Consider the following 16,671-nt stretch of genomic DNA (forward strand, 5'->3'; position numbering starts at 1 on the left):
TCTTCAGGGGCAAGGGGAGAGTCATTAGTAATAAAAATATTGAGTAATCATATTTGGCCATCTCTTCGGGGTGTTGGAAGGATCAGGAAGATGATGGAAATATGCATGTGCTTTGAAAGTATATAAGGCGATGCTAATATTGGGTTATCTTTAAAAATTTCAGGCCGGAGTTCCCGTTGTGGCTCAATGGGTTAAGAACCTGACTGATATCCATGAGGAGGTGGGTTCGATCCCTGGCCTCACTCAGTGGGTTAAGGATCCAGCGTTGCCACGAGCTGTGGTGTGGCTCAGATCTGGCATTGCTGTGGCTGTGGTGTAGGCTGGCAGCTGCTGCTCTGATTTGACCCCTAGCCTGGGAACTTCCATATGCCGTGGGTGTGGCTGTAAAATGAAAAAAAAAATTTTTTTCAGGCCAGAGCTGAAAGCAGGAACTTGGAGGAGGGCTCCCTTCTCAGGGCGTGGGCTCCCTTCCCAAGCCGCCACCAGAGCTGGGCCTGGTCTCTGTCACCCAGCATCATCTGCCTGAGCTGATGTTTGCAGAGGACCCACACGTGGGGCATGCCCCCCCGAGGGTCGCTTGCAGCAGCTTCAGCTCTCAAGGGCCTTGCTTGTAGAAGAGTTGCTTTTCCCTGGGGACTGGTGAGACGCAGAAGTCCCAGTGCAAAGTCCCAGTGTGTGGGCGAGCCTCAGGGCTAGGCACGCCCTCCCTCCCCAGTCACTTCCCCAGGGCTGGCGATTGGTCCAAAGGCCTGCCCCAGTAAGGTCCCCAGCAGGGCTGTTTCTTCAGAGGTGGGACAATATAGCTGCCCACCTGGAGGGGAGAAGGGGCAGATGGACATTGGGAGCTGGAGAGGTGGCTGGGCCGGGAGGGCTGGGGGGAGGCAGCTGAGAATCAGGTGCAGGGCGTGTTCACAGGCGAAGGTGCAGCCAGAGGGGGGCCAGTAGGATGGAGCTCGCAAGGCTGGACATTCCAGAGAGAGAGGGACTTTGAGGGGAGAGCGGTGTCTGGGTACCGGCAGGGGAGCGTGGGCAGTTACGTCGCTCCGCCTCTGCCCTTCTCCCCATAAGCACCATAAAAATTGCACAGAAGGGCTGCTGGGGGCTGGGCTGGGGGTAGCACCTGGGCTGTTGGCGGGCTGGATGTGGCTCTTGGATGTGTTTTGTTTGGCCTGTGCAGTGTTTAAAAGAAGCTTGAACCAACATTTCACTTGAAAATTTGGATTTTAATCTTTCCTTACAAAATGGGAAGATCTGGCCACACCATACCCCGTGCTGGCAGGGCCACGGCTACCTGGAAGTGAAGGGACCCACTTCCCTTCTTTCCTCTCTGCAGTCTCCTGCAGGCCCCCCACCCCTCCCTGCTAGTCTTGATTTTGCTTTGCTCACACTGTCAGGTGGTGCTTTGGTGGCCACCAGCTGCCTTCATGTACCTTGCACTGCCCGGGCCCTCCCGTAGACACGCGTGCTGCCCGCACCTGGGTTAGGCGCCCGCTAAAGGCTTGATTGCAAGATGAGGGCTGCCGGTAACTATATTCTTCTGAATCCATTGTGTAAATCAGCGGGCGGTGGGTAGCACGGCCCTGCCTGGCTGGCGTGTTCTTTTCTTTATGGAGAGCCCTTGTCTTGGATCTTTTGCTCTTTTGCCTCCTGAACTTGAAAGCATCTGTGGCTGGGTCCTTCCACTGTATTTAAAACCGTTTAAAACCAGTAGCTGAGCAGTTTTACTGGGGCGCTAACCCTATGGAGCTGATGGAGAGCCAAGCGCCTTGGTCAGGGGGCTGGCCCAGCGGGGAATCGCCTGGTGGCTGGGGCTGAGTTACCCCTGCTGCCCTTCACAAAAGGCTCTGGAGGTGCGGGCCAGTTTCCTTCTTCCCTCCCTCCCTCCCTCCCTCCCTTTTTCTTCCTTCCTTCCTTTCTTTCTTTCTTTCTCTCTTTCTTTTCTTTCCCTCCCTCTCACGCGCACCCTCTCTCCCTCTCTCCTCCCTTCCTTCTCTCTTTCCTTCCTTCCCTCCTTCTTTCTTTGGAAAAGACCTTTATCTGGACTGGGTATTTTTACATTTCACAGCCTCCCCCAGATTGGTGGCATATGCCCTGTACCTGACAGTGACGTGCTGTCCTCACAGGCACCCACAAGCACGCACCATCCAGGCTGTGAAAATAACAAGCCGTTTTTAGGGCGTATTTGCATGTCCTCTCCTGCGCTGTCAGACTGCAGCGTTGCGGGGGCGATAAGGCAGATGGAGCTGAGTGGAGGGTGCTGGCGTGCAGTGAGGCCAGCCCCGCCCTGGGAACTGACATCCAGGGCTCTAGGTCAGACCCAAGGTGGTGGAGGGGCTCATTCTGAAAGCACCTGAAAACTAAAGGGGGTTGGGAGACAGACTTGCAGCTGGAGAACCTTATGTCCCGAAGATTTATTTGCATGTGGCAAACTGCCTTTGATGGATTTTCACATTGGCATTTTGGACTAGTAAAAGTTTCTCGAATAACAATAAGGTACGAGCTCACATTTATTAAGCATTTAATATGTAGCAGGCGCCGTGTGAAATGCTTCACACGTCGGATCTCATTTATTCCTTACCCGATCCTGGTGACCGGGTTCCCCCTGTTTTAAGGAGGAGGAATTTGAAGACCAGAGGGGAGGTGGTCAGGTCACTCAGGGTCACACGGCTGGAAGCGGGCAGAGCTGGGCCCTGCACGGGGGCGATGGGCGGCTGTCATAGCAGAGATCACCAGGCACGGTGCTGGCCACTCTCTGGGAAGCATCTCATTGAACTCGCGCGAGAACCCTTTCGAGTCATTATTATTACTGTTGTTATTGTTGTGCCCACATTACGGATGAGGTCAACGAGACTTGGGGACCTCCAAGGTCATGCAGCTGGGAAACGAGCCTGGAAGTCTGACTTTGCAGCCAAAGCTTTAACCTTAGGCTATGCTGCCGCCTGTGCTCTCTGCCTGCCTTCCAGGCTGCTAATCAGTGCTCTTTCGGGCTGGGGAGGCGAGATGAACGTGGCCCCAGAATGCTCCATCATTTTGATGACCTGGCCTGATGAGCGCTGAGCCCAGCAGTTCTGCAGCCATATCATCTCCCAGGCCCCCAGAGAGAGACAGGCCAAGCCACTGTGCAGGCAGCTCTGTCCCAGCTGGTTCTTGAGCGGCCTGCCTTGGAGAGGCCAGCAGCCTTTTGGACCACAGCCAAACCCACGAAGCAGTGGGGCGAAAGAAAATCGGAGGAATTAAGTTAAAGGACAGGTCTGGTAAAGGAGAAAGGATTTTGTGCTGCTGTTGTGTTTATTATATGGTTGAGACATCAGGCGAAACCCTTTGGGTACCAGTTGCTGGCCTGCAGACCATTTGCCCAGCAGGTGTTTGCTAAGACCTACCATGTGCCGGACCCTGGGAGCTGAACTTTAAACGAGGTAGACAAACCTGCCTTCTCTTGGACTGTGGATTGGAGGGGGGACATCCAAAAATAAGCAAATTCATGTACAGTATCAAAGGCCAGGTTGTGGTGAGTATTGTGAAGAAAAACTAAGCAGACCAAGTCGATGGTAAGGGCTGGCTGGGGAATCTGGTCATGTCATATTCTGGTTTATGGGGTTTTTTAGATCTGACGCTTCTCTCTTGCCTCTTCGTTCTTCTTCCCTTTCCAATATTCCTTTTTAAGACACCTTTGCTCTCTGGTTTCTCCAGCGCTTTCCTGCCTCCCTTCATATTTTGTCTGTAGCCCTTTAAAGCTGGCCTCCGCTGCCACCAATCATTCTCTATTGTCCTGGGGATCTCGGCCCTTGCCCGCAGGTCATCTCTGAGTGGGCTGCTGCGGTTGCAGTGGCCACACCCTGCCTCTGGGCCTGGAATGCATTTCTAGTAGTGGGGGAGGGAGGCCAGATGCCCACCTTTGTGTGTGACAAACACACACACACCACCAAGCACTTCACAACTTGCTAGATGGGATCCCTCCCCCTCCGTGCTACTCTATAGTGCTCTTGAAGGGACTCAAGTTCAAGGGAGGTTAGCCTGGATGACCTTTTAAGAAAGAAAGAGGTTGCAAACTGTCATTCCATGGGCAAGAGTCAGCCTACAGATGAATCTTGTTTGGCCCTCACTGTGTGGGGTTTTTTTTTCTTCTTTTTCTTTTTTTTTTTTAATTGAATGAATTCCTATATTTAAAAGTCAGGAAATGCAGACTTTTTGGTTTCTTTTAAAAACCCAGCATATCTGGCCACTCTAGGCCCACACCCTTAAAGGCACTGAGAAGCTGGAGCTGGGCAGCTGGCACTCACGGTATTGGGATGTGGGCCTCAGTTCTCCACAGTCCCCACTACTCCCTGTTGCCTTCCACCCAGCCCACTTCATGCTATCTGTGTCACCAGCATGCTTTTGAATTTGTGTCCTGTGTTTAGGTCCCAAGGACCAGGACTATATCTTACATTCCTTTTTATTCCCACCAGATGGTGGCCAGTGCCTGGCCTGTAGACTGTTTCACACACACCTGTTGGCTGGGACATTGATTAGCTGTGTCAACTTGGCACGTCACTTAAACTTTCTAGCCCTTGAGTTCTTTATCTCCCAATTCTCACCTCCAAGCATCGGTCCATTTGTGTTTCTATTTCTGAACAGAGGTGACTTCAGGCAGAAGACAAGTGGACACAGTGGTTGAAAAATCAAACCAACCAGTCTCAAACCTGATTGATCATCAAAGCTATTTGGGGAGTTCCCTGGTGGCTCAGCAGGTTAGGATCCAGCATTGTCACTGCTGTGGCTCCGGTCATGGGTTTGATCCCTGGCCTGGCACCTTCCACATGCTGTGGGTGGGGTCGCAAAGAAACAAACAAAAAGTATTTGGAAATGTCCCTATGCATTCATATTTCCAGGCCCAACCTTGGGCCTCAGAGAGTCTCTGGGGGCAGGGTCCAGGGATTCTGTGTATTTAGTGGGCCCAGCTACATTTGGGAGCCTGACTTTATCTGTTCGTACTCCTAAGGCTCTTCTGATCCCTATCAGGGAGCACTCTGAGGGGCTCCCCTTCCGGAAGGAGCGTGTGCCTTCCATGGTAGGCTGTCTTTCCAGCACATACCCCGTGGGGTGACTGGATTCTGGCCCCCATCATCTCTGGAGCAGGAGAGGACACTTAACTGTTTGTGGATCTCCCCAAATGACACCGGTCACTTCCCCACTTCTCCAGGGAGCCCTACGGGACATTGAGAAGGTTTTCATCATTGGAAGGCGTGGGTCTAGGAATCCATGGACCACAGGGTGGCCTTGGAAGGTGTGCTCGCTCTCAGTTTGCTCACCGAAAAGACCAAAGTGTTCATCCATGTGTAGGCTGAGCATAAAACGTTGCCCCATACCAGCTGATGTGCTGCGTAAATGTTGGTGTAAGCATGCTTGTGTTTTTAGTGATTGAAAACATAAAGGCAGCCCCACTGACATTTTTTTTAGCAAGCCTTGCATAATTGGTTTTTAATTTGTGGCTCTTTGGAATAGCATTGGCCTTCGTCCCTCTGACTCAGATGCTTTTTCTGTCTCATACTTGCTTGGCAGAGAGATCCAATCTGTCCCTTCTTGGAATAGAATCTCCCAGCTCATCGCTGAAATCCTGAATTTCCATTTTAGTTTGGTTACTTTGTTAGCACATTTTCAAAAGCTGTTAGCTTTTTTTTTTTTTTTCCCCAAGTAATTTAATTTGAGGGTAACTGAGTGATAGCCAAAGGCAGCTCTGCATGAGTTCGACTTTGACCCTATGGTACTGAGTCTTATTTGATATCATATCCCGAGCCTTACAAGGGTTCTGAATCTCTTATTTGACATCATAGGTTGGTCACACCCATTGTTGTCCTAGCACAGGTGGGGGTGGGGACATGCCTGGAACTGTATGTTCGTAGCAGGAAATCAAATACTTCTAAAAATTTCAGGGAGTCCTGTGCTGCCTAGTGGATCTCTGCCTTGAGAAGGGGGTAATAACAGTGCCTACTTTCTAGTGTTGCTGCGATAACTAAATGAACTTATGCAGGCAGAGAAGGGCTTCACATAATGCCTGGCACTTGATAAGATACTCAATGAAAGTAAGATAGGATGGCGATTACTTTTCAAATGTGTTGATCAGGCATGTTAGGTTTTTTTTTTTGTCTTTTTGTTGTTGTTGTTGTTGTTGTTGTTGTTTTTGTTGCTATTTCTTGGGCCGCTCCCGCGGCATATGGAGGTTCCCAGGCTAGGGGTTGAATCGGAGCTGTAGCCACCAGTCTACGCCAGAGCCACAGCAACGCGGGATCCGAGCCGCGTCTGCAACCTACACCACAGCTCACGGCAACACCGGATCGTTAACCCACTGAGCAAGGGCAGGGACCGAACCCACAACCTCATGGTTCCTAGTCGGATTCGTTAACCACTGCGCCACGACGGGAACTCCATGTTAGTTTTTATAATTGACTCAAAAACTCTTCATCGGGCTTTCATTTGCTTGCGGTATTTTGCCCCGGGAGGTGGTGCGTGGCTTGAGTGTTTGGAGGTGTCCTGGGGTCCCGGGAGCAGGGCACCACCTTGGCTTCCTAACCAGACGGGCTGCTTCTGGGGCATAGGAAGAGCTCTGGGCTTGGGTTCAAGCGTCTGCGTTCAAAATCCGGCTCCATCGCCCACTCCCTGTATGACCTTGGACGAGTCAGCTAGTCTTTCTGAGCTCAGTTTCCTCAGCTGCAAAAGGAGGGGACTAGAACTCACGGCATTTTCGCACGAGGGCGAAGCGAGGCACTGGGTGTAAAGATAACTACAGTGCATCTCGCCTGTATATCGTCCTTACTGGGGACGGAGTCCACTGGCAGCGAATCACACTGCAAATCCCGACAGCGCTGGCCTTTCTAGTGCCTTGTATCTGACCTAGGTTTCAGGGAAGCAAGCAGCCCTTCCTGTTCCTGGTTGTTGATGTAGTTTAGATGCAGCCGGAGATTTAGTTACCAACTGCGAATGAAAAGGCCCTTCGATCCTCCGGTTCCCACTAAGCTGCCCTGGGTGACCTCTTATCTTGTTTCCTGTGGTGTTAAGGGCCTTGCTGGATTCCCATGAACCCTCAGTCTTTTTAGCAGCCCTGTGAAGTGGCCTCTTCTACCAGTGCTGGTCATCATGGTATCTTCGGGGCCACTGGCACTATGGACTCAGAGCTGGGAAACTGAGTCCTCTCGTGGGTCCTCCTCTGGCTGAACAGCTCTGGAGCCAGCCAAATTCCTTTCCCCTCTGCTGGGCCCCAAAGACATAAGACAACTTGAACTTGGAGCTCGGAGACCTAGAAGGGCCTTGGGGCAGATTCAGGCAGGCTGCAGAGATACTTGGAGTGAGGTCAGTGGGCCTCTGCTGGGTTTAGCAACTACACGAGCCTGTGCACATCCTGCCCTGTGGGGGGGGCCATGGCCTGCTCTGCTCTTTGGCAACAGGGCCCCCCTTTACTAAGTCCAGTGCATGTGTGTGTCCTGGGTGACCAGCTCCTCCACAGTTTGCTTCCATGGCCCTTCTTCTCCCTGCCACTCCCCAAACCAGCACCAATATGAAACCGTGGCTCTTTGGAAGCCATGTAGCCAAGCAGGACTGGTGCATTGGAACGGCCTGGCTCTGGATAGGCTACTAGACAGTGGAGCTTCACCTTCCTCCCTTGCAAAAATGGGGGGAGGGACAGAGGACCCCCATCTCACAACATATATAAAAAGTAGTGCAAAATGGATCAAAGACCTACTATCAGAGCAAAACCCACAGAAGTCTTAGAACAGCCACAAAACTTTGTGACTTTGGATTAGACACGACACCAAAAATCCAAGCAACAAAAAATAAGTTGGACATTATCAAAATTAAAAACTGTCAGGGGTCAAAGGACAAAAAATGCAAAGACAGTCCACAGACAGTGTTTTTGCCAAATATAGATCTGATAAAGCCTCTGTATCTAGAATATATAAAGAATTATTACAACTATAGTAAAAAAAAAGTCTGATTTAAAAACGGACAAAGCATCTAAATGCACATTTTTTTTGAAGAAGATATATGAATGGGTAAAAAGCACATAAAACATCATTAACCATCAGAGAAATGCACATCGAAACCACAATGAAACACTGCTCCACATCCACTAGAATAACTACAATAAAAAGGACAGATGATGACAAGTATGAGTAAGGATGTGGAGAAATTATAATCCTCATATCCTGCTGTTGGGAACGTAAAATGCTGCAGACACTTTGGAAAACAGTCTGCCGTTTCCTCAGATGGCTAAACATAGCGTTTCCATACGACCCAGCAATTTCACTCCTAGGTATACAACTGAGAGAAATGAAAACATATGTCCACACAGAAACTTGTGCAGGAATGTTCCTACTATCTCAAAAGTGGGAACAACCCAGTTGATGAGTAGCTAAACAAAATATGCTGTATCCGTACAATGGAATATTATTTGGCCATAAAAAGGAATAAAGTACATGCTATGACATGGATGAACTTTGAAAACATCATGTTAAGTGAAAGAAGCCACTCACAAAAGCCCACGTATTGTATATTTCCATTGATATGAAAGGTCCGGAATAGGCAAATCTATAGGGTCAAGGAGAAGAACCAGCTCCCTGGTGCCTAGGGCTGCAGGGGGAGATGGGAGAAGTCGGAGGTGATGGCTAAGGGTATGGAGTTTCTTTTAGGGGTGATGCAAATGCTCTAAAATTCATTGTGCTGATGGTTGCACAACTTTGTGAATATACGCAAAGCTGTTGAGTTGTATGCTTGAAGTGGGGCACTGTTCAGCATGTGTGAATTTTATCTCAATAAAGCTCTTGTAAAAATGGGCAAGAATAATAGCTACCTCACCCAGGTATAGGGAGGATTCAAAGGGATAATGTATATAAATCCACTAGCATGTATTTGTGCTCTGGAATTAGTAGCTGTGGTGATTAAAACCCCTTTTTAGGAGTTCCTATTGTGGTACAGTGGAAACAAATCTGACTAATATTCATGAGGACACGGGTTCCATTCCTGGCTTTGCTCAGTGGGTCGGCAATATGTTGTTGCCGTGAGCTGTGTGGTGTGGGCTCGGATCCCGTGTTGCTGTGGCTGTGGTGAAGGCCAGCAGCTGTAGCTCTGATTCGACCCCTAGCCTGGGAACTTCCATATGCGGCTAGCGCAGCCCTGGGGGGAAAAAAAAAAAGCAAAAACAAAACAAAACAAAAACCCCTTTTGGCCAACCTGTGAATGAGCCAGGGTCTAGTTAGGGGTGTTTGCTCCTCTTTTCCTTCTGCTGTTCGTAGCCATCTAGAGGCAGTGGGAGCAGCCTGGTAGGGTTTTGTATGGAACTTGGGAGGAAATAGGGAGAAATCCTGGTTACTCATTAGAGTCCTCTGGAGTGTGTTTTAAAAATATGGATACACAGTCTAGAGATTCTGGGTCAGTTGGTCTGGGTGGGGCCGACAGGTGGTTCTAATATGCAGCCACCAGTTGGAAGCTGTGGTACAGTGTAAACTGGCCCAAGTCTTTGACAGGTTGAGGACATTTGCCTTCAGGACAGAAGGATTACATGAGCCGTGCACTTTAGGGTTTGCAAACTGCTTTTGTAGAGATTATCTCCTTTGATCTGTTCAAAAACCTTGTGAGGTAGGTGTTTTTAGCACCATTAATTGTTAGGGAACAGAAGCTCAGAGAGATTAAGTAACTTGCCAGGGTCTCATGTTTATTTTTATTTGTATTTATTTATTACTATTATTATTATTTTGACTGCATTTGCAGGATGTGGAAATTCCCAGGCTGGGGATCAAACCCATGCCACAGCAGCAGCTGCAATCCCTGCACTGATAACACTGGATCCCTAACCCACTGAGCCATCAGGGAACTCTGAGGTCTCATTTTTAAAGCAGTTTTATAATTTCTTTTTAATGCAAGTGCCGTACACATGCTCAAATCTATTAGCTATCAAATCTAAAACTCTGGAGAGCACTGCCAAGGTGACATCTGGTGCTAGGTTAATCTATTTTGCATAGATTTCAGAACAAAGCTCTTTCTGCTGCTTCTCTTTAACTGATGAGCTCTAGAGAGTGCAAGGCAAGCTGAAAGAACATTATTTACACATACATGTGTATATGTATATACATCTATGATGTGTAACCGTTTGAACACACACACCGTTTGTAACTACTGATCTGTGCGTGCAAGGAAAAGAGAAGACAGGAATAATTTGGATGCCGAAGCTGTCAGAAACTTGCAACTGTCCTCCATAACCTCTGAGTTAAAGGTTTTGCATCCATCACAGCTCATCTTAATGTACCCATTGAATGACTATAGTAAGTATATGATGGGATTTGAGACCCTTAGGAAAATGCCACCTTTATCTATTAGGTATGTTGTGGTATCCTTTGAACAAGGCACTTCTGCTGAGAAACCTGTCTGAAATTCATTGGTTTGTGTTGGTCCTTCTCGAAGTTGCCTGTGCAGACTAGCTGGCATCTGGGAACATGCGAGAAGCACAGACTCTTGGGTCCTCCCTGAAACCCACTGAAGCAACCTCTCCAGAGAGGGGAGCTCCCAACTCTGTGATGTCCTGAGGCCTCCCATGGGTTCTGATGCTCTCTGAATGTTCAAAACAACTGAATGTCTCCTCCAGCCCTGACTGTTGGCAATGATTCTCTCTGAGAATAGCTACCAGGGTCTAAAGTCTCATTTTCCTCCTATCTCAGGCTTCCGGGAGGGACCCACAGCCGTCAGGTATTCATTAATATGTGTGGTTCCTGAGCCTGTGTCAGGCAAGCCTGCTCTCTGAGTCAGCAAACACCTTTGCATTTTCAGACCAGTTATTTCCAGGTCTTGATGCTCCCTGCCAGCAGCTCACAACCTCAGGGACTTCCCAATGAATTAAGCTGCCGAGCTTGTCCATAGGCCTGCTCCTTTGTCGTTTTAGAAGGGAGAATCAGATGAACTGTTCTGATGCCACAGGAGCCCCCATGTGCTGTATCTGGCCTGGAGTTCTCAGCAGCTCTGGTCTGAAACCTGGGGCGGGGTGGGGGGGGGGTGGGGGGGTCTGTGCTCCGCCCCCATCTGTCTGGGTTCTGTGAAGCCCCTCCTTCCCTCCTCTATGAACTGGAACCACAACATTTCACAGTATAAATCACTCAGGGTAAAATCGTCCTTCCATCCTCCAGGCCCCGCAGCCCTGGTCGTGAGTGTCTTTCACCGTGTCAGCTGGGTGGGATTTTTATGAGCTGGCGTTCCATTCCCTCGAAGTAGAGGTCGCCGATCTGCTGGGCAATTTGTCTGTTATCTGTGCCTTGTGCCTGAAAGAAACTGGCTGAAATCTGTATTTTTGCTGCACATTCTGCATACAGATGAAACAGGACTGCGTTGGTGGAGAATAATTAAGCCAAGGACCTTGTTTTTCACCTTCATGATGAAAGACAGAGGACTTCCAAGGCTTTAATCGGATGATGGCTCTTGAAATGTTCTACTTCGGCCAACTTGGGACTTTCAGAACAGCACTGTTCATAAATATTCTTTGCAACAACTACATTTTCATTTAATTATAGACAGTTATTTTGCAGGAGCTCTCTGTGTTTGTTTTGTTTTGTTTGGGGGGGGGGCTGGTGTAATCAAGGCCCGTAGACTACTTGTTGTTGCTGCTGCTGTTAAAGACCCAGTTTCAACTGTATGATTAACTCTTTTTGAGAAAAAAAGTGGGTTTTCCCCTGCCAGATCTATTCTGCTTTTTACCAATCTTTTGGAGGCGGAGAGACTCTTGTGGGGCCACTATTTTTCTCCTTTTCTCATCTTTTGAAGTCAGTGTCAGTTGGGTAAGAAAATTGATTGATTGCCTAGTGGGAACCCAAACCTCCCTAAACCATAAGTATGAAATGGGCCTGAAATAGACATATTTCCACAAAAAAGAGCCACCATTCTTCAAATAGCTCTTGTCCACAAAAGGATTTCCCGGCAACCATTGTTCCTTTTCTCTTCGGTGTTAGGTTTCTGCCCGTGCCAAGGTGATTTTCCCCTCTGTCTCCCGGCCTCTACTTGACTTTTGCAGTAACAGTGTTTGCTCTGCCCTCAGCGGGACCTTCCGGAGATGGGTGCCACCCTGCCCAGCCGGCTTTTTCAGGCTTTGTTCCAAATACAATGCTGCCTTTGCTTAGCTGTGGAAACGCTGTTCTCCACTGCCTTCTGAGAGAATGGCCCTTTCCTACTCTGCATATAAAGCAGCCCCGGGCCTCAGCAGCCTATTGTTGCTTGGGTCCTCTTCACCCAGAAGGTTTTTCCTGAGGGTGGTGGGGAGTGGTGGTTGGGAGGGGACCGGGGTCGGGAGATGCTTCCTCTTGCTGAGAGGTGAGGTGCCAGAGAAGTCATTTGGATGGATCCTCGTGGCTCTGATGCCCAGCAGCAAGAGTAGGGGAGCACTTTCTATTTATGAAGGATGGTGTCCCCTGCTTCTTCCCAGAAAGCAGGGCTGTTCCGGTTGGCGTTACTGCTGTCTAATGCAGAGACCCGGGAGTAGCCCTTCCTTGAGCTTGAGGTCCCAGGCCTGCGGATGCAGCAGGAATCAAGGATGTCCAGGTCTTCTTAGGTCCAGAACCTCAGGATGGAGCATGGTTTACAGCCCTGCCCCTCCCCATGGTCCCCTGCAGAGGCCCAGGAGAGCCAACTGCAGATTGCTGAGCAATCGCCTGTCCACCTGTGTGCGCCTCCTTCCAGGAGAGCTGAGTGCATCGGCTTGGCAGGAGGAGAGCTCGCCTCTGCCCGCTCCTGTTCAGAGCCCTCACCCGGTGGTTGGCTGCGCTTGACGCTTTGAGTGAGCGCGGTGTCCAGTGTGTGGGTTTGCTCATAGGTGAATGTATTGGGTGACAGCCTGGCATGGAGGCCCATTGGAAAGGGCACTGGCCCAGGACTCAGGAATCCTGGGTTCTTGTCCAGGTCACCAGCTCTGTGTGTAGTGGGCCTCCCTTTAGCAAACATTTATTGAGTGCTGTTGATGGCCATAAATGCTATAAGGTGCTGGGCACACAAAATGTCAACAAGACATGCACTTTGCCCTCCTGGAGCTCTCCGTTAATGTAGGCGGAAACTGAGGCTAGAATACAGCACAGTAGGGGCAGGATAAACCCCTAGTTCTGTGGGGGCCCAGAGCAGAAGGAGATCTCCCGGCCTTGGAGGGGTTGAGAATCAGGAGGGACTTCCTGTAGGAGGTGATGCTTGCACTGAATGTACAGCATAAGAGTAAGCCAAGGGGACGGCAGAGGCAGGAGGCTAAGGAAGTGCGAGGCAGTGCGGGAACGTGGCGTGTAGTATAGGGATAGACGAGAGGTGAGGACAGAGCATGTGAAAGTTCCCAGGCCAGAGATCAAACCCAGGCCACAGTAGCGACCTGAGCCACAGAGCAGTGTCAACCTAGCCACCAGGGAACTCCAAAGAGCTTCAGGGTCCCCTGAAAGCCAATAACTGGATCAGAGTTGCACTTTAGAACGTTCCCTCCAAAGGCTGGGGTGGAGGAAGATGGTGGTGCGAGAGAGAGAGACAGAGAGAGACAGAGAGACAGAGAGAGACAGAGAGAGACAGAGAGCCAGAGAGAAGGGAGAGACCTGGAGTGTGGCTGGGGGGCTGGAGACGGGGGAGCATCTCTGAGGAGGATTGCAGATGTCGGATTGGATGGCCTGTCTGGTCAAATTGGAGATGAGGGGAGGGGCCCATGAGGGGCAAGGCCTGAGTTTCTACCTCCAGGGACAGGGTGGGCAGGTGGCCAATGCGGTAGAGAATAGAGATAAGTCACCAAATGAGGATTAAGACTTCGAGGGGCTCAGGGACCTCTGGATTGAACGTCTAGCTGGCAGCGGGGGTTCTGATCTGACAATAAAGATATGGGTTGGCATTCGAGTAGAGGTGGTGTCGAAACCACACGAGCAGATGAAAACAGTGACCTGTGGGCGGTGCGTATAGGGGTCGGTCCTAGGTGACAGACAGAAAAGGTCAGAGAAGGAGGAGGACAGCCGCAGTCAGTGTTGGGCATCCAGGGCAGAGAGAATTTCAGAAAGAGGGAGCAGTGCATAGGCAGGTGGAGCCAGGAGGCCGGGGGACTGACCCACAGTGTCCTTTGGACTTGTCTGGGAAAGACCCAGGCCCTGCCCCCAGCTTGGTTGGGGTTTGGGGGGCTCCTGGTCCAGCCCCCCGTTTGTGATGTATGGGTCCCTGTCTTTCCCCAGCTTGGCAACTTTGGGCAGATGCTTCGCCTGGCTTCCTCAAGTGGAAAATGAGGTCCTTGGCACCCATCCTGCAGAGGGCTTTGAGGGTTAGAGGAAGTGGGAGCCGTTGTGTTTGTCAAAGAAGAGCCACAGGCCAGGAGATGAGCCGACTGGCCCAAGGTCATGGAGAAGGGCAGCGTGGTGACCAGCCCCGCCAGGCTCTGTTGCTTGCCAGGGGTCATAACTGAGCAGCCCACGGTGGGGGCAGCCCGCAGATGTGTTTTGTTTGGCTCACATGGCGTTCTTTTCAAAATGGGATTCGTGGCCAACATTAAAAATGGGGACATTTTACCTCTTAACTCATATTTTCAGCGAGTCTTGAAAACTTGGATGTTTCGGTCACACGGAGGGTGCACCGCCGTGGGGCCAGTCGGTATGTCCCCTCTGGGGGCCGAAGCCCCGTCCAGCCCTCCTTCCTCACTAGCTTTTACTTGCTTGGCCCCTGGGGTGACTTGAGTTTGCAACTCCGGCCCTTTGACCATTTGTCTTGAATTTTCTCGTACAGCCCTGCCCACTGCTCACTGAAACTGTCCAATCTTTCATAGCTGAGGTCCAGACCTCGGGCGTTTGCAGTGAGAGGGCCTGGCCAGAGAAGAGGGGAGAGAGAGGAGCTCAGCCCAACAGCCCAGCCCTGGGGGAGATGCTTGGGGGGTGAGGGGAGGGCCTGGCCCCTGCGGGCTGCAGGGGGTCAGCAAGGGTGTTGGACCAGGGCCCCTGGGGTTGCCTCATTCCTCCCCGCGGGGGTGGGAGGAGGCGGCAGGGATGGCTGGCCCAGCCTGATGGCCTGGCTGAGGTCTTGCCCCCACTACTCTTTGTTGATGCTGGGGGGTAGGGTGGGGGGGCAGGGGAGTGGGAAGGGACCGCAGCCCCTGGCTCAGAGCAGCCGTGTTTATGTGGGAGAATGTCTGGTATGTTTGGTATCTGGGTGTTTACTTCCCAGGGTGCTTGCGGGCCCCGGGTGTTGAAATGTGGCTCCTCCATGCGGGGAGGAGGCCCCCTGTGTGCCTGGCCAGGGCGAGATTTGGAGGCTGTAGGGCAGTCACTCCAGGCCCGCACACCGACAGCTCCTGTGCCCTGAAGCCCCCCACTCCCCGGGCACCTACCCCCCAGGTCTCCATTTATGCCAGATTCTGCCTGTGCGGGAGGCTGGCTGGGCTCCAGGCAGGCAGCACTGTCGTTGCCGCCCTGCCTCACCTAGAAAGAGTGGCAGGGAAGCTGACATTTTCAGAACCCTTCCTGTGTCCCCAAGCCCTGGGCTGGACCACCATGGGTCCTCACTACAACACACTGCAGCGGAGCCTTGGGGTGAAGGGCAGAGGCTCAGAGAGGCCAAGCGACTTGCCCAGGAGCCACAGCAGAGCTGCTGGGGGTGGGGGTGGGGGGTGGGGGGGACTCAGGCCTCTCAGATCGCAAAGCTCATGCTGACAGCCCTGAAGCCCTGGATCTCAGATAAGCCAGTTTCTCTCTGCCTGTGAGTCAGTTCTTAGTCTGAGATAAGCCTTTCCGAACGTCGCTGCTTTGCTTAGTGCTGGGGGTTTGATTTTTTTTCTTCTTCTCTATTTCTGTTTGTCACCTGCTTTATTGCTCTCTTCTCTATTGCTTCGTCCATGCGAGGGTTTCTATATTTGCCATGCCCGGGGTTTAAAAAGTGTCATTGCTCTTTCTCATCCTGTCTCTTTGTGGGTCCTGCAAGATACATATTTGGAAATGCTTATGAAATGTCAGAATTCAAAATCACGTCTAGGGGACTGTTGCCACCATGTGAGAGCCACGTGGCTGGCAGACGGGGCCTGAGAAACATGACAGGGGGAGGGGCAGGCCCCCCTTTCTCTGAACCGTGGGGCTTTCATGCTACACGTTCAGTGTGAATTGTGCAAGAAATATTTTGTGTTCAAAAGCACCCAGGTAGGAAAAAACAGAAAGGTCATCGCCCTCAGAGTCAGCTGCTTCTGCTGCTGCTTTATGGTCGGATTGCCAGGGTGGAGCTGGAGTTGGGTGGCGCTTGTGACCCAGACCACCTGTCTTTTCAGAAGCAGGAGGTGCTCAGGCCAAGGGGCCAAAAGACCGGGATTTGAAGCTGTCACTGACCTTTTGGGCAGCCCTGCTATCCTTAGTGTCTTCATCTGTGAAATTGAGGAAGAGGATAAGACTGTTCTAGATGGTTTACCGAGACCATTTAACACCCCAGGAATCCTCAGCCTTGGGATTTGGTACCTACTGAGGGGACCCACCTGTTTGCTAAAGGGCTCTTCTGCATCCGGGCTCTGCCACTTTCCAGGCTGTTCCAGAAGCATTGTTCCTGGGTGGGTTTTCTCCTCTGGAGTCCTGGGGACCACCTCCTGCGTCTCCCGATTTCACAAGGGTGGGACCCTGGTGTCCCAGACACCTTTCAGTAGCAAGAGGCAGAAATCTCTAATTCCCTTCAGGCCAAAGGAGGAATTTT

At 51.0% G+C, this 16,671-nt stretch overlaps 1 protein-coding gene across 3 annotated transcripts in view; it reads left to right on the forward strand.

Annotated features, from left to right (window-relative positions):
• JDP2 (Jun dimerization protein 2) overlaps nucleotides 1–16,671 on the forward strand; it is a 42,618-nt gene that overhangs the window by 11,610 nt on the left and 14,337 nt on the right. The window lies entirely within an intron of this gene.

Source organism: Phacochoerus africanus, chromosome 9 (genome assembly GCF_016906955.1).
Source record: "Phacochoerus africanus isolate WHEZ1 chromosome 9, ROS_Pafr_v1, whole genome shotgun sequence".
Taxonomy (NCBI): Eukaryota; Metazoa; Chordata; class Mammalia; order Artiodactyla; family Suidae; genus Phacochoerus; species Phacochoerus africanus.